At 43.0% G+C, this 26,497-nt stretch overlaps 1 protein-coding gene across 1 annotated transcript in view; it reads left to right on the top strand.

Moving 5' to 3' along the window:
- The first annotated feature begins 1,736 nt into the window (after positions 1 to 1,736).
- Positions 1,737 to 26,497, top strand: part of PAK1 (p21 (RAC1) activated kinase 1) — a 71,949-nt gene continuing 47,188 nt past the window's right edge. The window contains exon 1 of the mRNA XM_081949971.1: positions 1,737 to 1,884. The gene's annotated coding sequence lies outside the window, so the exon portion shown is untranslated. The remainder of the gene's footprint in view (positions 1,885 to 26,497) is intronic.

The following is a 26,497-nucleotide window of genomic DNA, read 5'->3' as shown; positions in this document are numbered from 1 at the left end:
TGAAGGAAGGAAGAAAGGGGAATGAAGGAGCAGGAGGAGGGAGGGAGAAAAGAAAGAGGGAAGGAAGGGAGGAAAGGAGGGAAGGTAGATGGGCAGAAAAAGGGGAAGGGAGGGAGGGACAGAGGGAAGGAAGGAAGAAAGGAAGGAAGGGGAAGGAAGGAGCAGGAGGAGGGAGGGAGAGAGGGAAGGAAGGAGCAGGAGGAGGGAAGGAAGGAAGGAAGGAAGGAAGGAAGGAAGGAAAAGGGAGGAAGGGAAGGGAGAGTGGGAGGGAAGTTACAGAAGCATAAATCCCTACTGACAGTTTAGGAAACACGTTTTCAAGCAACACGGATGATATGATAGCGTATCCAATTATTCAGGGAACTGGTGGGATCCTGTTTATTGACCATGTCAAGCCCAGCCAGACATTAATCTTGTGCTGTTGGAGATCCTTTAATTTGGATTCGTGCAGCAAAGGGTCAGGGCGCTCATTAGCCTCATTATCTTGCTAGGATTCTCTTCTAGGACTCAATGACTGAGACGAGAATGTGATGGATGTACATCTTTATGGACCATTTTGCCTCTCCTTTCAAGTGAATTGTCCACCGGCTGAAAGTCACAGAATTAATACATAACGTAAACTCAGTTGTGTAAAGTTGCGGGTGCTCTAACACTGGAGGTTTTCAAAAAGATTGCACAACCATTTATCTGAAATTGCAGGGTCTCCTGTTCGAACAGGGGGTTGGACTAGAAGACCTCAAAGGTCCCTTCCAACTTGATTATTCTATTCTATTCTATTCTATTCTATTCTATTCTATTCCACGTTCTATTGATTATATATTTTATATTCTATTCTATTCTATATTATTCTATTCTCTCTTCTCTTCTTATTCTATTCTATATTCTATATTTTATTCTATTCTCTATATTCTATTCTATTCCATATTCTATTCCATTCTATTTAATTCTATATTCTACATTCTATTCTATTCCTATTCTATTCCATATTCTATTCTATTTAATTTTATATTCTATATTCTATTCTATCCTATATCATTCTATTCTCTCTTCTCTTCTTATTCTTATTCTATTCTCTATATTCTATTCTATTCCATATTCTATTCCATTCTATTTAATTCTATATTCTACATTCTATTCCTATTCTATTCATTCTATTCTGTATTATTATATTTTCTACTCTATTCTCTATTCTTATTCTATTCTATATTCTATATTTTATTCTATTCTGTATTATTATATTCTCTACTCTATTCTCTATTCTTATTCTATTCTATATTCTATATTTTATTCTATTATCTGTATATTATTCTATTCTATTCTATATTCTATTCTGTATTCTATTTTATTCTTTATTCCATTCCATTCCATTCTGATTTCTAGTTCCATTCTATTCTATGCCATCCCATCCCTCCACCAATCACCATCGTGCCTTCAATTCCCCCCCCCCCCCGCCTTGCGAGCCGGCCTCGCCCCTTCCCCTCCTGGCTGGCCTCCCTCCCCCTCCCTCCCTCCCTCCCGAAGGTGGGGCTGAGCCCCCCTCCCTCCTCCCCCCTCCCTTTGCCCAATGCCTATTCCAAGGCGCGGGGGGGGCGGGGCCAGCCGTTGCCAGGACATGCCCGGCAGCCAATGGCAGGGGCGGTCCGAGCGGCCGAGGAGGCGGGCCCTGGCGAGGTCCGCGGGTGGGCAAAGGTAAGAGGCAGCCGGCACGCCAGTCGCTGCTTTGCCGCCGTGCAGGACGGAGCTGCGCGGCGCAGCGCTGCAGGAGGAGAAGGAGACGAAGTGGGCGCGTCTGCCCGGCCGGCCTGGGCGAGAAGGTGGGGAAGAAGGACTGGCCGGTGCGGGCAAAGCAAGAGCCTGGCAGCCGGGAGGTGAAGCCGGAGCCCGGTGAGTCTTGCGGGGGAAGAGGGCAAGTTTCTCCCGGCTGGGCGTGGAGGGAAGGAGGCAGCCGGCGGGGATCGGACAAGGCTGCCTCGCTTCTGCTCTCCACGATGGCGATGCCCAGCCTGGGTAGGGCGAAGGTCGGGATTCGCAAGCTGCATCGCTGGGAAAACAATGCCCAGCCGCCCCGCGATCGCGCTTGGGGCGTCCCTGCCCAGCCCAGCCCAACCCAGCCCAGCCGCGCGGCCGGGCTGGTTCATTCATTCAGCCGCTCCGCTAACAAAGGCGCTGCCGCCTTCCTTTGCCAGCCCGAGGCGAGACTGGGCTGATCGGGCTGGGAGAGGGAAGCGCGCAGCCTGCCTTGCCTTGCCCTCGGGGAGCTGTTCCTGTGGGGTCTGGCCCTAGAGAAGCCCCGTGGAGCTTTGGGTCTGGACAACGACCCTGTGAGGGAGGCTGGAGAGAGAGACACAGGGAGAGAGAGAGAGAGAGAGAGAGAGAGAATGAGACACACACAGAGAAAGAGAGAAAGACAGAGAAAGAGTGACATAGGGAGAGACAGAGAAAGAGAGAGAGAGAGATAGAAAGAGAAACACACACAGAGAGAAACACAAAGAGAGACAGGGATAGAAAGAGAGACAGACACGTGCACACACAGACAGAGAGAGAAAGAGAAACAGAGACAGAAAGAGAGACAGGGAGAGAAAGAAAGACAGAGAGAGAGACAGAGGGAGAGAGAAACACAGAGACAGGGATGGATAGAAAGAGATACACACACACACACACACACACACACACACACACACACAGAAACAGAGAGTGAGTTTCAAAGTCACCCAGTCAAGTTCTCTACTGGGTTGGAGGGGGGGGGGCAGGCAGGAATCCCGCTCCAGAAATCCTTTCCGCTGACTCTTCTTCTCTTCTTAACCCATTTAAACCAGGGGGATTAGAAGGCCAAGGTTTCGTGAATTAGGTTGGGCTTTAACCAGTGTTAATGTATTTCTGCTGGCCTTAAGGATTCCCCCCCCCCCCCCCCAGATTCAGCCTGTTTGGTTTAGTAGTTGATGTGAAGGATTGTGTAATTTCCCCCCATTTGGAGAGGGTTGGCTGGATTGAGCAGTGTTGGAGAGCAAAAAAGTGAGTTTTTCGCAGTGAGATGGGTGGCATATAAATTCTATTAAATAATTGGATTAAATTAAATAATTAGATTAAATTAAATAATTAGATTACATTAAATAATTAGATTACATTAAATAATTAGATTACATTAAATAATTAGATTACATTAAATAATTAGATTACATTAAATAATTAGATTACATTAAATAGTTGCATGAAATGATTAAATGAAATAATTGAATTAAACAAAATTAATAGAGTTGGAAGGGACCTTGTAGCAGGTCATCTAGTCCAACCCTCCTCCCACCCAAGCAGGAGACAAAATAAAATAATCGAATTAAATTAATAAAGGGAAGTGTTGTGTGGTGAGTTTTGGGTTTGCCAAAGCTTGCACTGTGGATAAGACAAAAAGTTATTCAGCTTTGCCCAAACATATTTGCGTGTGTCTGGTATAAGCTTATAAAATAAAAGCTTAGATCAATGGAATGATGGTTAAAACTTCCTGTACGCGTGCATGGCTGAGATCATATATTAACCCGGTTTGATTAAACCACAAGTAACACATTCCCCCACACAATTCATTTCCAAGCCACAGTGCTGAATTTTATAGTAACCCCCCTCCCCCAAATAATTTATCTGAGATTTTTGCCTGGTGGCTAAAATAGCTCTTGTCTGTATTTCTCCAGCTAATCTGAATTCTGAAGAATTGCACTTCGTAAATGCAACTTCGTGCATTTTCCAGTGCTTTGTTTATGTTTAAGAACTTTAAATTAAATTCCAAATATAGAATTCTTTAGCAGAGACAGATGATAGTGAAATAATCCTTTAACCATTGCAATGCTTACAAAACAACAGCAACAATAATAATAACATTAATAATAATATTATTAATAATAATATTAATAATATTCTCCGACATTACCTTAACAGTTCCTAAGTCCTTGGTTAGGACTCGAGCTGCTGAGCTACCAACCAGCCCCAAAGGCTGTGAATCACACCAAAGATTCAATAATAATAATGTAACAGTGATACCCATTGTCATCGGGGCACTTGGTACCATGTCCAAAAACTTTTACAACACATCAAGAAATTGCAACTTCCTGCAATAATACCAGCAGAACTGTAAAAACTGTGCTACTAGGAACAACATATTTTAAGAAGATACTTGGTTGATACCTATATAATAACAAAATTGCACAAACTGATTACAAAGCTCAAAATTGCACAAACTGATTACAAAGCTAGACATGACCGAGTTGCTAAATTAATCTGTTGGTCATTATGTAAAAAATACAATTTACCTGTATCCAGAAAGTCATGGGAACATAAAAGTGGAAAAAGTTATTGAAAATGAGAAGGTGAAGATCTTGTGGGACTTTGTAACACAACACGCCAGATATTACAGTTGTCAAAAACTGAAATGTACAATTTATTGATGGAGAATTCATCCGCGGTACCAGGAGATGCTAGAGTCGAAGAAAAAGAACTGGGAAAAAAATCATGAAATATCATGACCTGCCCATTGAAACTACCCGATTATGGATGAAACATGTCACAGGGATACCCATTGTCATCGGGGCACTTGGTACCATGTCCAAGAATTTTATAAGATACATCAAGAAATTGCAGCTTCCTGCAATAACACCAGCGGAACTGCAAAAAACTGCGCTACTCAGAACATCTTATATTTTTTAAGATACCTAGGTCGCTGGCAGCAACCCTTATCAACCATTAGCACCAGTCAATGGTATTTGTGATGCATTTTTGTATGTTCGGTTGTCTGAATGTCATATTTAATGAATAAAGTATAATAATAATGACAACAACAACAATAATAACATAACAACAAAATGCAAAGACCTACAAATAGAAATAGAACAACAATGGCAAAGGCAAGCAAGAGTAATACCAATAGTCATAAGCGCCTTGGGTGCAGTCCCAAAACAATTGGAGTACTCCTTAAACACCATTGGCATTGACAAATTTGCCATCAGTCAATTGCAGAAGACTGCTTTAGCCCCAGGCAATGCTATTCAGTTGACTGACTTGCGTGTTTCATGAATAAAAGAGATAACGATAGTGATAATAATAAAAATTATGTGATCTCCTGTAAAGAGACTCCACTGATTGAATGCCCCCCTGCCCAGAAGAGATCAATGAAAATTACAGTGGGTTTCAACTTCAGCAACTTTCAGATTTGTGGAATTCAGCTCTCAGAATTCCCCTAGAAATTCTGGGAATTGAAGTCCACACCTCTTAAAACTTGCTGAGGTTGAGAAACACCGGTCTACTCTTATCAAGTCGGGGGTCAGGTCAAAGATCGATAGAGGCTGTAACCCACTAAACCTTTTTTTTTGCTGCAAACTCATCTTACTTTGAGCCCAGGAAAGATACAACTTTCCATAATCCTAATTGTGCCAAAGTTTACGGCATCTTGCCCCCCCTTTCCCCCTTCTGATACCATCAAGAGTCAGCATTGCAATGCAGTCAGTCCTTGACTTACGACCATTCCTTTAAGTGACTATTTGGAATTACAACAGCAGTAAAAAAAGTGACTTATGACCAGTCTTCACACTTACAACGATCAAATTTTGGACACATAGTAACTGGCTCATAGTTATGACGGTCGCAGTGTCCTGGGGGGGGGGATGTCAGATGAGTTCCTTTTGCAATCTTTTGACAATCAAAATCCACGGGGGAAGCCAGATTCACTTAACAATTGTGCTACTCACTTAACAACTGCAGTGGTTCACTTAACAACTGTGGCAGGACATGCCGTAAAATGAGGCAAAACACACTGAAAAGCTGTCTCGCTTAGCAACATAAATATTGGATTCCATTGTGATCGTAGATACAGATTTACCTGTATAGGGAGGTCTGAATTTATGATTATAATTGAGCCCAGAATTAGGGTCGTAAGTCTTACCTGTTGGAAATTTGAAGCTCAGTTGCAGTTGTAAGTAGAGGATTACCTGTAACACATGAACTGAAATTTATGTTGTTAAGTGAGTTTTGCCCCATTTTACGACTTTTCTAGCCACCTTTGTTAAGTGACCCATTACAGTTGTTAAATTAGTAACCCAGTTGTTAAATGAACCTACTTTCCCCATTGACTTTGCTTGTCTGAAGGTCGCAGAAGGGAATCGCATAGCCTCGGGGATGCTACGACCATCATAAATACAGATCGGTGGCCAATTGTCCAAATTTTGATCATCTAACCATGGGGATGCTGCGGGTGGGTCATAAGTGTGAAAAAATGGTCATAAGTCACTTCTATACAGTGCCGTTTTAACAGCAAACGGTCACTAAACAAATGATAGTATGTCCAGGACTATTTGGGGTACATGACTGCCCTTGGTTGGACGGCAAGAAATCAATGCATCATGGTTTGTGGTTCACCCACAAGGTGGTTAATCTTTGGGCAAAAGGGATTTAAAACCTATCTACTGTGTTTCCCCGAAAATAAGAATTTTGACCCCCGAAATAAGCGCTTGGCCTTATTTTCAGGGAGGCCTTACTATTTTTGAGGTGCAGGAGGCAGCGAACGTGGTCAGGGCTGCTGCTGTTTTGCAATATTTTCGGGGAGGGCTTCTTTTAGCGCATGCAGTCAAAAGCCCGATGGGCCTTATTATCTGGGGAGGTCTTATTTTTGAAGAAATGGGGTGTGTTTGTGTGTGCATTTGTGGAAAGCTTTCCATTTCTCCCTGTTTAAGTCATAGAAGCGCTGTGGGTGGCTGGCAATCAAAAGTTGACCCTCTTCCAGATGTGGGGACTTCAACTCCCAGAATTCTTGGCAGCCTCCCCTGCTGCCTTCCCTGTGGGAAAGGGGCTTGTGTGAATGGCTGAAGTTGTGGTTTGCTGCTGCCTGTTTTTAGCCTTTGATTTATTTCCCTTCGGTCTTGGGCTGCCGCTCGTCTCCTCTTCAAAATACCAGCCAAGGCTGGTCCTGGTCGGCTTTCGTCAGATCGGAGCAATTCAGTTGAAATCCCTTTCTCTACTGCAAATCCAAGGAAAAAACTGGCAAATGTGAATTCCCGGGAAGGTTCCTTATTTAAAGCATTGTTTGGAATCCATTGAGATTTCTTGGTCAGATTGACAAGAATTAACTCCCTAAATCGGGGTGGGGGTGGGGGTGGGGGGTCCAAGCTTGCCAACTTTAAGATTGGTGGACTTCAACTCCTAGAATTCCCCAGCCATACTCCTTCATTTCTTCCTCCCTCCTTTCTTTCCTTTTCTTTCTCTCTCCTCCCTCCCTTCCTTTTTCTCTCCTTCCTTCCTTCCTTCCTTCCTTCCTTCCTTCCTTCCTTCCTCTTTCTCTCTTTCCTTCCTTCCTTTTTCTCTTCTTCCTTTTTTCCTCCCTTCTTTCTCCCTTCTTTCATTCCTTCCTCTCTCTCTATCCTCCCTTTCTTCTTTCCTCCCTTCTTCTTTCTCTCCTCCCTCATGCCCTTCCTCTTTCTCTCCTTCCTTCCTTCCTCTTTCCTTCCTTTTTTCCTTCCTCCCTCCTTCCTTTCTTTCTTTTTCCTCCCTTCCTCCCTCTTTTCCTTCCTTTCTCTCTTTTTTCCTCCCTCCCTCTTTTCCTTCCTTCCTCCCTTCCTTCCATCCATCCATCCTGACTGGGGAATTCTGGGAGTTGAGGTCCACAGGTCTTAAAGTTGCCAAGGTTGGACACTCCTGCTCTGAGACTTCTCCCTAGTAAAGATTTGGTATACCTCAACACCGTGGAAGATGGTTTGCGCTTGTAAAAAAATGAACCTGGAAAATACCACTGGCAGGTTCACACGACACACCAAACCCAGGTTTAACCAGGGATCATTGCTTTGCTCTCCTATTCTGCCATGCTCAAACAAATCAGCCATATAGAACGGTACCCTTTGACGTCTGGCTTCTCGTTGCCCGCCGAAAGGGCCAACTACATAACCCATCCGCGCCGAGGTCAGCTGGCTGAGTTCCCCACCTCCTGCATCAGAGAGCGTCCTGCTTCCATACCTTGGAAGTGCTTGGAGCCCCATCATCCTCTGTGGGAACTGAACCCACCTTTATTTTAAGTCTTCTAGCTTTGTGCCATCTTTGTGCCGTCTTCTGCCGTTGAGATCTCACATTCTTTCCAGAGGTTTTTCTGGCTTGAAATGCTGCCACAAGTTTTTTCTGAATGAATTGTGGCATTCTCACGATTTGGAAGGTCCAGTCCTTCTTTGTGGGTGGCTGGTGCCTCTGGTTATGATCGAGAAATCCTGACAGGCAATGGGTGGGGTTTTTCATTGATGCCTCCTAACGAGAACCATGTGTGATGTCCCGAGCAAGCAAGCTGCATTCGTTTATTTCTCTTCCCTCCTTTTCCCCGGCCCGCTTCCTGCTTAAGCCTCCCCTCTCAATTCCACAAACCGGTTTTTCCATGGAAGGAGGATGCTAAAATTTTAGTTTTCATACCCCTGAAGTTGCTTGAATTTAATTAACCCTCTCTTGGGCCATTGGAACACAGGTAGTCCTCGGCTGAACGGCCACAATTGAGCCCAATATTCCCGTTGCTAAGCGAGGCACTTGTTACGTGAGTTTTGCCTCATTTTACAGCCTTCCTTGCCACAGTTGTTCAGGGAATCCCCTGTGTGCTGACCTAGGCTTCCCAAGAGCAGGATGCTGACTCCTCGGCCTGATAAAACCTCTTTTATTTAAGTTAAAGGGAATTCCTCTCCAGTCCCAGCCGAGAGTCTTTCATGAGATTTCACAACTACAGACCTTTATCAGGCCGAGATCTTCTAAACGCCATGCTGTAGCAGCAATTCCTTGGCAAGAAGTCAGGAACAGATCTTCACCCTAATGAATTGAACTGATTGTCTCCTGCAAACTCCACTCCCCTTTCGCTCCTCTTTATTCCCATACTCCTTGTCCCGACAAAACCTTTTATTAATTTCCTGTGAATTCTGCTCATTCACATCCAGCAAAGTCTTTCGAGGGAGGTTTTACAGTCACAGACCTTCTCTGGCTTGGAGAGCTGCCAGTCCGATACCTGCAAAACTTGGCAAGGAATCTCGGTGAGTCACGAACCAATTAAGCGAACTAATTGTCTCCTGCAAACTCCACTCCCTTTTCGTTCCTCTTTTATTTCCTCTGGGAAGGGCCATTCATTGTCCACCTGTGGCCTTACTCCCAAGTCGACCCCTGTCCTTTAGCTGTTCCCTTCGTCTGGCAACTCTGCGCATGCGCACACTGGGAAGAGGCTCCAGCTGTTCTTCTGCCTCACTGATCTCTGACTCTGAAGGCAGCTGATAACTGTCAGATGGCCCTGGCCCCCCTCTGCCTCCAACACAGAGCCCTCATCAGAGCCATCCCCAGACTCCAGGACTGGCCCAGGTTCCTCCCCAACCTCCTCGCTGTCTGACTCTGCCACCAGGTTACAACACGCTGCAGTTAAGTTAGTAACATGGTTGTTAAGTGAGTTAAGTCCCCATGGACTTTACTTGTCAGGTTACAAAAGGAGACCAGGTGACACACACACACACACACACACACACAGAGTACAACCATTATAAATATGAGTGAGTTGCCAAACTGTGAAAAATGTGAGTGAACGGTCACTAAATGAAGTCAGGTCACAAAAGGAGATCACATGACCCCCGTGAAGCTGCAACCGTCATAAATACGAGTCAGTTGCCAAGCGTCTGAATTTTGATTTTGTGATCATGGGGCTACTGCAAATGGCCGTAAAGCTGAGGACTGCTCATAAGTCACTTTTTTTCAGCAATGGTGTAACTTCGAATCATCGCTTAAAAAACAGCTGTAAAACAAGGACTACCTTTATCTATAGGTAATCTGCGTGAAAACCGGTTCACATTTACGACGGTCGCAGCGTCCCGGGGTCACGCGATCCCCTTTTGCGGCCTTCTAACCAGCAAATTCATCCGGGAAAATCCAGATTCACTTAACAACCGTGTCACTAATTGAACAACTGCAGTGATCCACTTAACAATGGTGGCAAGAAAAATCGTCGAATGGGCCAAAATTTACTTGAAGAAGTGTCTCACTTAGCAATATAAATTCTGGGCTCACTTGCCGTAAGTCGAGGACTACCTTTAATTCAGGTTTTTTTTCTAGGCTGCCCAGTGGAATGGCTACCTCGATTTTCTCTAAATAATAAAATATAATTGCAAAAACAAAACCGGATCAGGTTGACAAAACAGGGACTTAAATTGTTTTTTCACACAACTCAACTGGAATTAATTGTGTGAAAGAAAGAAAAAAGAAAACCCTGGCAAACAGAGGGGGAGAATATTCTTACAGCTTTCTCTCCACGATGCGCGCTTATCAACTGTTACGAAAGTCCATTGCTCAAGTTGTGCGAACGGTTGCAGGTGTCCTGGTTGTGAGGCATCTCAGCGCGTCACACAATTGTTGCTGTGTGCAACTTTCCGGTTGATCTCTCTTTAGCACGGGGTTTCTTAACACTGGCAACTTTTAAGATGGGTGGACTTCAACTCCCAGAATCCCCCAGGCAGCAGTCGCTGTCCCGACATCTTAAAACAAGCTGGCTGGGGAATTCTGGGAGTTGAAGTCCATACATTTCCCGCTCTGTGAAGGATTTGTGTTTGTGTACTGGTTTTTTCGGGGGCTGTTGTTGTTTTTAACTGTTGTGAGTTGTTGAGAGTCACTTAGAATGAAGATGTTGAATGAATGAACCGGTGGAGAGAAACCTGCAAGGTATTTTGGGGGCTTCTCTCAGTTTCTCAGCCCAGGCCTCCCTCGCAGGGTTATTGTGAGGATAAAATTAAGGGAACCTGCTTGAGCCTTGGGAAAAAAGACGATATAATAAATAAATACAGTTTGGGCATGCTTATCGGCTTCTAATGAGATGCCCGGTTCCTCTTTGCAATCCTAGAAGTAAATAGGTGAACTCTGGTTTTAACCTGGTAAAAACTTGGGTCTCCTTGAAACAGCATTGAGAAATGAGGGTGGGTGCAATTTTATGCCAAGGGATCATCAAACTTTTAAAATCTTTACTAAAGTCGATTCATCCCAAAGCACATGTGAAATTCTGTTTTTTAGCTGGTCATCTCTTTTGATTGGGAGATTCCTTTCTTTTTCTTTCTTTCTTTCTTTCTTTCTTTCTTTCTTTCTTTCTTTCTTTCTTTCTTTCTTTCTTTCTTTCTTTCCCTTCCCTTCCTCCTTTCTTTTCCTTTCCCTTCCTCCTTTCCTTTCTTTCCCTTCCCTTCCTCCTTCCCTTCCTCCTTTCCTTTCTCCTTTCCTTTCCCTTTCCTTCCCCCCTCCCTCCCTTGCTTTCATTTACTCTCATTCCCTTCCCTCCTTCTTTTCCTTTCTCCCCCTCTCCTCTCCCCCTTTCCTTTCATTTACTCTCACTCCTTTTCCTCTCTTCTTCCTCCCCTCCCTCCCTCCCCTTCTCGTCATATATATTACATTTTATGAACTGGAAAACGATACAAGGCTTCCTTTGTGGGTGGAAATACGCAGGACACAGTTTTCACTCTTGGTGACTGTTTGAATCGCCTCTCCTTGTGGTATTCCCCATAAGGAACCACTGACGCCAGGCGGGTTTAGGTTGGCAGATCTGAGAAATGGCAGGGCTTGCTGGACTGACTTTGTTTCCCTAATGTACTAATTTAACAACATGGTTGATATTCAACACAAGCCAGGAGTGGGAAGAAGGAAAGAAGGAAGGAAGGAAGGAAGGAAGGAAGGAAGGAAGGAAGGAAGGAAGGAAGGAAAGGGGAAGGATGGAGGGAAGGAAGGGGAGGCAGAGGGAAGAAAGAGAAAAGGGGAGGGAGGGAAGGAAGGAAGGAAGAGGGAAAGAGGGAAGGAAGACAAAAGGGAAGAGAGGGAAGGAAAGAAGTGAAAAGAGGGAGGGAGGGAAGGAATAGGGAAGAAAGGAAGAGAAAAAGGGAAGGAGGGAGAGAGGGAAAGAATAGGGAGAGAAGAGAGAGGGAGGGAAGGAAGGGAGAAAAGGGGGAGAGGAAGAGAAGAGGGAAGGAAGACAAAAGGGAAGAGAGGGAAGGAAAGAAGTGAAAAGAGGGAGGGAGGGAAGGAATAGGGAAGAAAGGAAGAGAAAAAGGGAAGGAGGGAGAGAGGGAAAGAATAGGGAGAGAAGAGAGAGGGAGGGAAGGAAGGGAGAAAAGGGGGAGAGGAAGAGAAGAGGGAAGGAAGACAAAAGGGAAGAGAGGGAAGGAAAGAAGTGAGAAGAGGGAAGGAGGGAAGGAAGGAAGAGAGAGGGGGGTAAAGGGAAGGAAGGAAGGAGGGAGGGAGGGAAAGAAATCCCCCAGGTTCTGCTGCTTTTTTGCACTATATAGGAGCTAAAATAATTGTGCCCAAATTGCTGCGCAAGCAGTTTGGATGATAAGGGGACCATTGATGAAAAAGGCTAGGGCTGTTTTCCCTCTTGCCTCCCGTGTTAATTAATGTTCTGCTTACCGTGTTTGAAAACGCAGGCATGATACTAAATTGAATCTGACACAACTTGGTCCTGAGGTGTGGCTTGCACTGGATGGGTTCGAGCAGGAAGAAGAGAACCATCTGTCTGGCATGCTTTCCTTTGCCCTCCCGGATTGAGAATGAGGGAGGGGGGGTAGGCTGGATGGCCTCTAGGGACCTCGAAGGCTACAAAGATGGTCTCTTTTGCAAGGATCCCAGCAGCTGGCAAATGTCTTGAAAAACTTTTCAGAAGCTGTCGGATATCCATTTGTCTGAAGTGGTGTAGGGTTTCCAGCCTAAGCAGGGGGGTGGACTAGAAGACCTCCAAGGTCCCTTCCAACTCTGTTATTCTGTTCTATTCTAAATGGATTTAGATGTGGGCTAATAGTGTGCTTGGATGATGAGCTGTAGTCTTATTGTTGCTCACTTCTATTACAGCACTAAGAAAAGTTGATCTTTATGGGAATTTTAAGAAAATCTAGAGAAGCAATACTTTTATTAAACCAAGTGAGCTTGTGTGTGTGTGTATGAGAGAGGGAGGGGAGAGAGAGAGAGAGAGAGAGAGAGAGAGAGAGGAAGGAAGGAAGGAAGAAAGAAAGAAAGAAAGAAAGAAAGAAAGAAAGAAAGAAAGAAAGAAGGAAAGAAAGAAAAAGAAAGGAAATGCTTTGGCATCTCAAGGCCCCTTCATCAGATTTAGAAAAATAACTTAGCAAGGACCACTTTGGTCTAGGATAGGGGTGTCCAAACTTGGGAACTTTAAGACTTGTGGACTTCAACTCCCAGAATTCCCCAGCCAGCATGGCTGGCTAGGGAATTCTGGGAGTTGAAGTCCACAAGTCTTAAAGTTCCCAAGTTTGGACACCCCTGGTCTAGGAGTTAAGACCCCAGATTACAAAATGGGACACTGTGAGTTTTAGTTCAGCTGGGTGACTTTGGGCCGATCACCAGGTGACTGCAGTTGTTAAATTAGTAACACAGTTGTGTAACACAATTGTGTTACTAATTTAACAACTGCAGTGATTCACTTAAGAACCATGGCAGATAGACAAGACAGGCAGACATATTTTCAAAGACTGAACGGACATAAATGAGCTGTTCACTCATTATGTTGGCATAGAACTTCAACACCGATGCTATATTTAAAATTCTGACTCAGGACTACACGATATGCGGATGACTTAAATTGTGATTTCTTTTTATTTATAATACCTGAATCACCTTCACCAATGCTAGTTTACTTTGTCACCCAGGGACGGATCTGTGCAATTGTTCCGTTTTATTTTTGTGGCTTTTATCCAGCTAGGAGAAAATAGCAAATATTGAATGCAGAACTAGAGTTGGGCGCTACGTATAACCTGCTCACATTTACAACCATTTGTTTAGTGGCCGTTCAAAGTTACGACGGCCCTGAAAAAAGTGACTTGTGACCATTTTTCACACTTACGACTGCCGTGCGTCCCTGTGGTCAGGTGATCAAAATTCAGGCGCTTGACAACTGACTCATATTTATGACGGACGCTGCGTCCCAGGATCACGAGATTCTCCTTTTGCGGCCTTCTGACAAGCGAAGACAATGGGGAAGCCGGATTCACTTAACAACCGTGTGACTAACTTAACAACTGCAATGATTCACTTAACAACTGCGGCGAGGACGGTCATAAAATAGGGCAAAATTCACTCAGCAAACGTCTCAAGTCAACCTGGGCCTCAATTGTGGTCATAAAGTGGAGGACCACCTGTATCTTTGGGTGGAGGGGGGGGTCTGTCATAAAACGGTTGCTAAGAGACGGTCATAAGTCAAGGACTGTCTGTATCTGATACAGACATCCTTTCCTGGCATTATCAAGCGATTCTGCTTTTTCTGCTTGCTAATTCAACCCCATTTTCCTCAATGATTCTGCCTTGGGTCTCGTGGGAAGCGGTAAGTCAACTGATCCTCAACATGGAAAGTGGTTTTGTGAGATCCCATGAAAGAAATGTTCTGTGTTCCCTCAAAGCAAATTTGTTTTTCATGCGTGATGCACGACATGTGATGTCCCACCAAGAAACGTCAGTGACTGATAATGGTTTGATGTGGCTTGTAGAAGGGGGGAGGAAATGATGTCATCATGGCTTGTTCCCGATGTCTGTGCATGAATGGGGTCTTTGAGGATTACAGAAGGAATTTTCCCAGCTGACCTTGGTGTCTCGGGTTTGAAACACCCCTCTTTAAAAAAAACCAACTGTTTATTTATATATTTTCCTTAACATACATGTTTTACAAACAGCGTGTTGTCTGGGTTAATTTGCTTATGTAATAGTATATAACCGTGATGGCGAACCTATGGCACGCGGAGCCATTTGTCAGGGCACGCGAGCGCGCTGGCCACCTGAGTTCACCTTTTTAAAAGCTATTTTTCGCCCTCCCCAGGCTCCAGAGGCTTTATAGGAGCCTGGGGAGGGCGAAAAGAGCCTCCCCCGCCCCCTCGGAGGCTTCAGGGATGGTTCCTAAAGCCTCGGGGGGGCGGGGGGGGCGGGGGAGGCTCTTTTCGCCCTCCCCAGGCTCCTATAAAGCCTTTGGAGCCTGGGGAGGGCGAAAAAAGCATGTAAAAATGGGGGGGGTGTCACGCGTTGTGCGCGCATGCGCACTGGGGGGGTCACACGTTGCATTATGGGTGCGGCACACCCGCACTCGACCCCCCTGCGCTCCCCCCACTTGTGGCACGCGAGCCAAAAAAGGTTCGCCATCACTGGTATATAATTTAATAATATATTAAACATAAAACATACATAATAGTATTTTTCCACTTTCTGATTTCCACTTCTATTGTCCAACCATTGATAGAATAAGTCCCATGTTTGTTAAGTAGTCTGTATCTTTTTATCTTGAATGCCCACCTACCCATTTCTGCCCAATCTCGTATTTTTTTAAATCACATCATCTTCTATGGGGGGGTTCCTTGTTTTTCCAATGTCGCGCATGTACCATTCTTGCTACTGTCAAGACATGTAATATTAAATATATATATATATATATATATATATATATATATATATATATATATATATATATATATATATATATATATATATATATATATATATATATATATATATTCCCTTTATTGTATTTTTCGGGTACTAGGCCTAACAGAAATATTTGTGGCTTATAGTCTATGTTGCGTTAACATTTTTTCTAACCATGTATGTATTTTCGTCCATTATTTTTTCGCCTTTGCACCTTTTTTCTTGTTCTTGCGGTCTCTTGGCTCAAGAGTTCTTTTAAGTTTTAAGTTTTCTTAAGTTCTTTTAATTATTCAGGTTGGGAGCCACCATTTGGAGGCCCCCAAATTTCCATTGCTAAGCGAGACGGTTGTTAAGTGAATTTGGGCCCATTTTATAGCCTTTCTCGCCACCATTGTTAAGCGAATCACTGTAGTTGTTCAATTAGTAACATGGTTGTTACTAAGGTCTCACAGGTGTCTGGGAGAAGCTACGATGACATCACACATGCTATGATGTCATTGTACAGATAGTCCTTGACTTACGACCACAATTGAGCCCAAAATGTCTGTTGCCAAGGGAGACAGGCGTTAAGTGAATTTTGTGCCATTTTACGATTTTCCTAGCCAAAGTTGTTGAGTGAATCACTACAGTTGTTAGTAACACTGTTGTTAAGTGAATCTGGCTTCCCCGTGCTTGTCAGAAGGTTGCAAAAGGGACACTGTGACCGTCATAAATGCGAGTCTGTTGCCACGTCAAAATGCAGCAATGGTCGTAAGTGTGCAAAATGGTCATAAGTCACTTTTTTCAGTGCTGCTGTAACTTTGAATGGTCGCTAACTGGTCACTACAAGAGCAGTGGAAATAGTGACCGTTTTTCACACTTATGACGGTGGTCATGCAATCAAAATTCAGATGCATGGCAACTGGCTCACATTTATGACGGTCACAGTGACCCTTTTGCGACCTTCTGACAAGCACGGGGAAGCCAGATTCACTTAACAACCGTGTTACTAACACTTGTAATGATTCATTCAACAACTTTGGCTAGGAAGATCGTAAAATGGCGCGAAATGCACTTAACGCCTGTCTCCCTTGGCAACAGAAATTTTGGGCTCAATTGTGGTCGTAAGTCAAGGACTATCTGTACAATGACATCATAGCATGTGTGATGTCATCGTAGCTTCTCCCAGACACCTGTAAGAGCTTGGTTAGGAGTTGGCTATGTAGTAACCTTTAGGGGAGATAAATGTCTCATAGAGAAAGCAGGTTAAATGGTTACTGCTAATTTAACAGCAAGTATCCTAAGTTTTGGCTGGACCATATTTGCCATCTTAGACCAAAATGTTCAACCAATCCCAAATGGGACAACTTGGCTGCCTTCCCATAATCTGATTGACCTGGTTATTGAAAGGAGCTATTTCTGCATTCCCACATGCATGCAATCCACAAAGAAGAGGGAGTCAAACTATTCTCCAAGGCACCTGAGGGTAGAACAAGAAGCAATGGGTGGAAACTAATCAAGGAGAGAAGCAACTTAGAACTGAGGAGAAATTTCCTGACAGTTAGAACAATAAATCAGTGGAACAGCTTGCCTCCAGAGGTTGTGAATGCTCCAACACTGGAAGTCTTTAAGAAGATGTTGGATAGCCATTTGTCTGGAACGGTATAGGGTTTCCTGCCTAGGCAGGGGGTTGGACTAGAAGACCTCCAAGGACCCTTCCAACTCTGCTATTGTATTATATCAATCATAACGTAAACAGGCAGGTTTATTGATTTATTATGAGAGGGTTATTTATTTATGCATCCAGTTAAATATGAGCCAGCCGTGTGCGGCGGCAGCCAAAAAAGTAAATGCAATCCTAAAATGCATTAACAGAGGGATACAATCAAAATCAAGGGAGGTACTAACACCACTCTGTAAAGCCTTAGTAAGGCCACACCTAGAGTACTGCATCCAGTTTTGGCCACCACACTATAAAAAAGATGTGGAGACTCTAGAAAGAGTGCAGAGAAGAGCAACCAAGATGATGAGGGGACTGGAGGCTCAAACATATGATGGACGGTTGCAGGAACTGGGCATGGCTGATCTAGTGAAGAGAAGGACCAGGGGAGACACGAGAGCATCTTCCAGTGTTTGAGGGGCTGCCACAGAGAGGAGGAGGTCAAGCTATTCTCCAAAGCACCCGAAGGCCAGACAAGGAAAATTGGATGGAAACTGACCAAGGAGAGATTCAACTTGGAAATAAGGAGAAATTTTCTGACGGGGAGAACAATCAATCCATGGAACAGAAGTTGCCTTCAGAAATTGTGGAAGCTTCACCACTGGAGGCTTTCCAGAAGAGATTGGCCTGCCATTTGTCAGAAATGGTGTAGGGTCTCTTGCTTGGGCAGGGGGTTGGCTAAATGACCTCGCAGGTCCCTTTCAACTCTGTTAATCTCCTCTGTTTATTGTATTTATTTATTTATTGAAAATATTTATACGGCCCCTCAAACTTTCACTCGTTTGCCTTTCGCATCCCTGGCTAAACCACCAGAACAGGGTCGTGTTAACCAGGTTTAAAACTTGGTTTGGTTTGCAATCTCCTTAACAGAATTGGCAAAGCCAGTTGTGTGAACAAAACTCCCAGGTCTCACATAAGAGGGAATTCAGAAGAAAACGAAGCTTTTTAAAAATTGCCTACAAAAATGCCTCCTTCGCATCGATTTGGAGAGCTTTCGACTTGATTAAAATCTTGCCTTTTTTGGATCTCGAGGGAAAAGTGGCGTGATTCCAGACTTTGAAAGCAAACTAAAACGTTCAGGTTTATATTTCTCCGATCTAGTTTTCATAAGGGACAGTTTTATTTCTGAAATGGGCCTGCGTGCTTTTGCTCAACCTCCCAGCGCAGCTGTAATCTTAGAAGGCTTGGCTGGGGATGGCACATTTATTTATACGGTGAACTTGATCGCTCTTAAAAATAGCCCCGAATAAAATGCAGGTTATTCTGATTGGGATGGCCAATTTCCTGATTGAAAGCTTCTCCTTCTCCCAAATAACATTTTGACTCGAAAGCAAGAAAATGAATTTTGAAAGAGGAGGTCTCAGGCAATAATATATATATATATATGCATATCTGGAAATAGATTTTAAAAAGGATCTGCGGTGCCTGACTATTGTTATTTGCTCCAAAATATTGGTCCGAGAAGCTTCTGCAATATTTATTGCAGGAGATTTCTTTGAGGTCAGCGGCTGACATTAAAGTGGAAGTCAATATTGCTCCCCGGGGACTGCCTTGGAATTGAAGTCGGCCTGAAAGTTATTTTGATGGCCACCCCAAAGCAAAGATTTATCAGTCGGGTATTATTGGAAACATCCTTTAATTGCCAAAATAAAATTAAAAAAAAAAAAAACACAAAATAAAATAAGAATAAGCATCCATGGTGGCAATTTAGGAATCGCCTAGTCAGCTTAAAGCCGGTGAAGAAAGCGTGCATGGGAAATCCTCAACGGAGGACTACCCAAAATTTCCGTTACGAAGCGAGACAGTTGTGAAGTGAGTTTCTGCCTCATTTTACGACCTTTCTTGCCACCGTTGTTAAGTGGATCGCTGCAGCTGTTAAGTTAGTAACAAAGTTGTTAAAGTGAATCTGGCTTCCCATTGAGTTTACTGGTCGGAAGGTTGCAAAATCACAAGATCCCCCGGGACACTACAACCCGTCATAAATATGAGTCAGTTGCCAAGCGTTTGAATTTTGATCACACGGAGATGGAGATGCCGCAACGGTCGTAAGTGTGAAAAGACTTAAAAAATGAACGGTCACTAAATTAACTGTTGTAAGTCCTGTATCTGCAATCTCGCCACAGTAATCATATTTTATAATTTATGATGAATGTATTTTATGAATATGATCATGATTTATCCCTGGTTGCTTGTATGTACACAGAGAGCTTATGCAACAGAGACAAATTCCTTGTATGTCCAATCACACTTGGTCAATAAAGAGTTCTGTTCTGTTCTATCCTATCCTATCCTATCCTATCCTATCCTATCCTATCCTATCCTATCCTATTCTATTCTTATTCCCATATTCTATTCTATTCTATTCTATTCTATTCTATTCTGAATTCTATTCTACCCTACTCTACTCTACTCTCTATTCTTATTCCCATATTCTATTCTATTCTATTCTATTCTGAATTCTATTCTACTTTATTCTACTCTCTACTCTATTCTTATTCCCATATTCTATTCTATTCTATTCTATTCTGAATTCTATTCTACTTTATTCTACTCTCTACTCTATTCTTATTCCCATATTCTATTCTATTCTATTCTATTCTATTCTGAATTCTATTCTACCCTACTCTACTCTACTCTCTATTCTTATTCCCATATTCTATTCTATTCTATTCTATTCTGAATTCTATTCTACTTTATTCTACTCTCTACTCTATTCTTATTCCCATATTCTATTCTATTCTATTCTTATTCCCATATTCTATTCTATTCTATTCTGAATTCTATTCTATTCTACCCTACTCTACTCTACTCTACTCTACTCTCTATTCTTATTCCCATATTCTATTCTATTCTATTCTATTCTTATTCCCATATTCTATTCTATTCTTATTCCCATATTCTATTCTATTCTGAATTCTATTCTACTTTATTCTACTCTCTACTCTATTCTTATTTCCATATTCTATTCTATTCTATTCTTATTCCCATATTTTATTCTATTCTATTCTGAATTCTATTCTATTCTGAATTCTATTCTATTCTACCCTACTCTACTCTACTCTCTATTCTTATTCCCATATTCTATTCTATTCTTATTCCCATATTCTATTCTATTCTATTCTGAATTCTATTCTACTGTACTCTATTCTTATTTCCATATTCTATTCTGTTCTGTTCTATTCTATTCTTATTCCCATATTTTATTCTATTCTATTCTTATTCCCCTATTCTATTCTATTCTGAATTCTATTCTACTCTACTCTACTCTACTCTATTCTGTCCTATTGTAGACTCTGCTCTACTCCACTCCATCCTATTCTGAAATAATCTCCCATGGTTTTTTAAAAAAGAAAGTTCGTTCAAATGTAGTTAATTTTCCGTCATAAAAACAATGGATCAGGAATCCAGAATATTTTTTTTTTAAACTAACAAATTCCACGGTCTGAAAAACTTTGAACAGTGTTGTTTTAGCAGAGCTCTTTCGGCGCTACCACAAGTCTTTAATTGGATGTATTTTGCATCCGCTGTGACTTTGCAAACCCCTCACGCCCCTAATTTTAATCCCCCGAGATGAGAAGTCGCTGGTAGCCGCTGACACTCGCCTGCGGTCACTTCTCCCTCTGGATTTTGGCCGCCATTGTCCAGAGGCACTCAAGCATACCTCTCTGGTGGGTGGGACTAGAAACTTGCTTTTCTGCTAAATGGGCGGGTTTTTGGAGGTGGGATGGGGGAAAATAAAGAGGGGGTTGATTTTTTAAGTTTATTTTTTGCTGAGTCTCACATTCTTTGTGTGCAGTTTGGAAGAATTGACACATAGGGACTGAGGAGAATTCACCAACAGGTAGTCCTCGACTTATGACCACAATGAAGCCCAACATTTCTGTTGCTAAGCGAGACGGTCGTTATGCGAGTTTGGCCCCATTTCTTGCCACCGTTCTTAAGTGAATCATTGCACTCATTAAGTTAGTCACATGATGGCTAAGTAAATTGGGCTATCCCACTGACTTTGCTTGTCGGACAGTCACAAAAGGAGATCAGGGACACGGCCACCGTCGTAAATATGAGTTCATCACCAAGTTTCCAAATTTTGATCAAGCGACTGATTTTTACTGCACGTGCTTTTTCTTTGGTTGATTAATTTAGGTCCCTGGTGTCCAATATTGGTAGCTTGGAGATGGGAAGACTTCAACTCCCAGAATTCCCCAGCCAGCATACCGGCTAGGGAATTCTGGGAGCTGAAGTCCACCCCATTCTGAAAGTTGCCAAGTTTGAGAAACACTCAAAGGGAATGAAAAATAAGCCGAATTATTTTTATATTATAGATATTAGATCTTTTTGAGGTTTAGAGAAACCGGGCCCTTTCTGTCCTGACCGAGGCTTCCCAAGAGCATGAAGCAAACTCCTGGTCCCGACAAAAAAAACATTTTATTAATTGACTGTGAATTCTGCTCATTCACATCCAGCAAAGTCTTTCAAGGGAGGATTTACAGTCACAGACCTTCTCTGGCTTGGAGAGCTGACAGGCCGATCTCTGCAAAACTTGGCAAGGAGACTTGGAGAGTCATAAACCAATGAAGGGAACTAATTGACTCCTGCAAACTCCCCTCCCCTGTCGCTCCTCTTTTATTCCCTCTGGGAGGGGCCATTCATCGTCCACCTGTGGCCTTACTCCTGAGTCGACCCCTGTTCTTTAGCAATTTACTTCGTCTGGCAGCTCTGTGCATGCGCACACTGGGAACAGGCTCCAGCTGTTCTTCTGCCTCACTGATGTCTGGACTCCGAAGGCAGCTGATAACTGTCTGACGGCCCTGGCCCCCTCTCTGCCTCTGACACAGAGCCCTCGTCCGATCCTTCCCCAGACTCCAGGACTGGCCCAGGTTCCTCCCCAACCTCCTCACTGTCTGCCACTGCATCCTGGCAGGCCACAACACTTTCTGAGCTGGAAATGCAAGAAGGGAAAGGAACTGAATTGTTATTTTATTGATTTACATCCTGCCTATTTTTACAAATAACTCAAAGGGGCGAACATATGCAGCACACCTTCTATTTTCCCCACAACAACAACTCTGTTAGGTAGGTTAGGTTGAGGGAGAGCGATTGGCCCAAAGTCATCTTTCATGCCTAAGGCAGGACTAGAACTCACCATCTCCCTGCTTTCTATCCCGGTGATTTAATCACTAGACTGACTTTCAATTTTGGGCTCAGTTTCAGTCGTAAGTCGAGGCCAGCCTATAGGACATCTTGCCAATCACCGAAGTGTTTTTAAGAAGGCAGCCGTTTGTCTCGAATGGTACAGGGTCTCCTGCCTGAGCAGGGGGTTGGACTAGATGACCTCCAAGTCACAGACCTTATCTGGCTGGGAGAGCTTCCAGGCCCATATCTGCAGAACTTGGCAAAGACTCTCAGAGAGTCACAAACCAATTAAGTGAACTAATGGTCTCCTGCAAACTCCACTCCCCTTTTGCTCCTCTTTTATTTCCTTGCCGACATCTTGCTGATCACCGAAGTGTTATTAAGAAGACAGCCATTTCTCTGGAATGGTACAGGATCTCCTGCCTGAGCAGGGGGCTGGACTGGATGACCTCCAAGTCACAGACCTTCTCTGGCTTGGAGAGTGGCCAGGCCGATATCTGCAGAACTTGGCAAGGAGTCTCGGCGAGTCGCGAACTAATGGTCTCCTGCAAACTCCACTCCCCGTTCGCTTCTCTTTTATTTCCTTGCCGACATCTTGCCGATCACCGAAGTGTTTTTAAGAAGACAGCCATTTGTCTGGAATGGTGCAGGGTCTCCTGCCTGAGCAGGGGGTTGGACTGGATGACCTCCAAGTCCCTTCCAACTCGTGTTATTCCGTATTCTGTTCTGTAAGGTTTCTTGACTCCTTCCTTAACAGGCATCTTGGTTCTTTTTCCTCCCTTGAAATTTATACCGACTTAATCCTACAAAGGCCTGCTTTCCGAGACTCCCATGAATTATAAATGCTCCTTTTTACGAGGTCTTCTGGGGGAAATGCAGATAATTGGAAAGCGGGAGGCTCGGCCTAGTGCTGGCTCAGGCATTTTCTTCCCTACCTCGTTCGGTTTCATCAAAGCCCGTCTGCTTTTATGAGATTTTCCCTCTCCCACCCATAAGGAAAAGGGGAAATTTGGGTGAATTTTACATAGGTGGAACGTGTAGCATTTCTGACCTGTCTTTTTTGTTCCTTTTAGTGTCGTGTCCGTTTGTGCGAGGTTGAAAAAATTCCTGCATTTTACCGCCAGCCGTCTGCGGCCTCTGCTTTCCCTTATTTCGCTCAACTCTGAGGGAAATTGAAAGAAATTTGGAGGGAAAAATAAGATAGAAAATCAAGGGAATTGCAAAAAGTATACAGGTAGTAAAAGGGACTCAGTGGCTAAGACGCTGAGTTTGTTGATCAGTAGGTTGGCAGTTTGGCAGTTCGAATCCCCAGCGCCGCATAACGGAGTGAGCTCCCATGACTTGTCCCAGTTTCTGCCAACCTAGCAGTTCGAAAGCACATAAAAAATGCAAGTAGAAAAATAGGAACCACCTTTGGTGGGAAGGTAAACTGCGTTCTGTGCGCCTTTCAGCATTGAGTCATGCCGGCGACATGACCACGGCGACCTCTTCGGACAGCGCTGGCTCTTCGACTTTGATGAGCATCGCCCCCTAGAGTCGGGAATGAGTAGCACAGATGTGCTAGGGGAACCTTTACCTTTTATACAGGTGTTCCTTGACTTAAAATCCTTTGTTGAGGGATGGTTCGTACTTACAACGGCGCTGAAAAAAAGGGAGTTAGGACTACTTTTCACACTTACGACCGTCGTAGCATTCCCCCATGGTCACGGGATCGCCATTCGGACACTTGGCAGCCGACTCATATTTATGATGGTTACACTGTCTTGGGATCATGTAATTGGCACTTATGACCTACCCAGCTGGCTTTCGAAAAAGTAAAATCAGTGTGGGAAGCCAGATTTGCTTAAGGACTGCAGTGATTCACTGCAGTGTGGCAAAAAGAAAATACTGAAACTTTGGGGCTCAGGTGTGGTGGTAGGTCGAGGGCTATAGAGATAGGTAGGTAGGTAGGTAGGTAGGTAGATAGATAGATAGATGGATGAGCAGAGATAGATAAATAGATGATAGATAGATAGAGATGATAGATAGATAGATAGATAGATAGATAGATAGATGATTGATGATAGATAGATAGATAGATAGATAGATAGATAGATAGATGATAGAAGGAGAAATGGATGGTAGATGATAGATGGAGAGATAAGAGAGAGGAGAGATAGAGAGTTGGAGAGATGAGGAGAAATAGATAGGATGATAGATAGATGGATGAACAGAGATAGATAGATGATAGATAGATAGATAGATAGATAGATAGATAGATAGATAGATAGATAGATAGATGATAGATAGATAGATAGATAGATAAATGGATGATAGATGATAGATGGAGAGATAGGAGAGTTGGAGAGATGAGGAGAAATAGATAGATAGATAGATAGATAGATAGATAGATAGATGATAGATAGATAGATAGATAGATAGATGATAGATAGATAGATAGATAGATAGATAGAAAAAAATACCCCTCAACACCATTAATTTTACTTATCAATTTGTGATATTCTTATTCCCATTTCTTGTTCAGGAACTCCAGTTGATCAATGTTTGTAGCATCCTATCTCTCCTAGGACAGTTCCATAGTTGAGGGAGAACTCGAACCTGGATCTCCTGGGGCCAGCGCAGGACTTTCCCTGCCACACCACAACTTTAGTGTGATGTAAAAGAGTGCTTTCTGAATTAAAGTTATTGTGCGTACATTGTAGGACGATGGAATGTTTTTATTTTTTTAAAATTGCTTTGTCATCTACCCATAAAATAGCAATGACTGAAAGTATTTTAAAAAAACAACAACAAGCTAGATAATATCAGAAGGAATAAAAAATGGAAGGAAGGAAAAGGAAAAGAAAGGGAAGGAAAGGAGGAAAGGAAAGGAAGGAAGGAAGGTAGGTAAAGGAACACTTTTTTATTTTTTTTATTTTTTTTATTGTTTTAATTAGACAAATAACACACAGACAAAACACTCTTCAATACAACTGCCAGCTAGCATGTCAATTGGTTACATTTGAGTTCCGTGCATTACTACAATCATTCTTTATACTTCATTCACATTAAATTGTGCATTTTAAATCAAAAACGATACCCACATTCTCCTTTAGCTACATTTGTTTTGAGAGTACTTTTATCAAGAGACATTCGTATTTATATTATTCAATGGATAAACATTTTAACACCGACAACCATCTATGAGAGCTACCACATTCTGTTTATTTATCGCCTAGGATTCCTATTTCTTTCCTCCATCCACCTATACCATTTATCCCATATCTGATAGAATTCTGATTCTTCTTTTCCCTGGATTTCTTTAGTTAATTTGTCCATTTTGGCACAGTCCATCACCTTTCTTATTATTTCCTCTTCGCTTGGGGTTAGCTTGTTTTTCCATTTCTGGGCATAGGCAATCCTTGCCGCCGTTATTATATGCAATATTAAGTACTGGATTTCTTTTTTGTATTTTGTAGGCAGTAATCCTAATAAGAAAATTTCCGGTTTCCAATCTATTTTAAATCCCGTTATTGCCTCCAGCCACTTTTGGATCTTTTTCCAAAACTTTTTAGCCTCCTCACAGGTCCACCATAGATGATAGTATGTTCCATGTATTGATTCGCATTTCCAACATTTTGGGGATGTATTTGCCGATATTTTGGCTAACCTTGTTGGTACTAGGTGCCATCTGTAAAACATTTTATACTGGTTTTCCTTATATGCGACCGAGAGTGTCATTTTTAAGTTTGTTCCCCAAAATTTTTCCCATTTGTCTAATTCAATGTTGAGGAACACTTTTTTAAATAAACCCAGAAAACAGAGCAATGACTAAAATGGAAAGAAGGAAAAGGAAAAGAAAGGAGAGGGAAGGAAGGAAGGGAGACAAGAAACAGGATCTGCTTGTTGAGCCCAGAAAGATAAATATTCCAGTTAAGGAAATACAAGGAAATTGGCATGCTGTGCACATTTCCTTAATTTAAAATTTTGCCTTGAGAAGGCATGGCTGCCATATGAGGCCACGAACAGCAGACCCTCTCTGAGGGAGGGGCTACATGTGCATCCGTCTTTCCAACCTTGACAATAAAAGAGAAAAAGAGAAACTGAGGCACGGAAGCCCTTGCCAGGATAGGCAGATATGAAACAGGGATTCTGGAGGTTTTATTGGTCGGATCTTCACTCAGGCTAAAAAGGCAGGTAAACTGAGACAGCGATGCTTGTCAGAAATCCTGCGGTTTGGCCAGGCAGCCAACCACGCACAATGTTGGCGCG

The sequence above is a fragment of the Natrix helvetica genome (assembly GCF_964273705.1).
Source record: "Natrix helvetica genome assembly, chromosome: 4".
NCBI lineage: Eukaryota > Metazoa > Chordata > Lepidosauria > Squamata > Natricidae > Natrix > Natrix helvetica.
The sequence above is the reverse complement of the archived record's forward strand: the minus strand, read 5'-3'. Positions and strand labels throughout refer to the sequence as shown.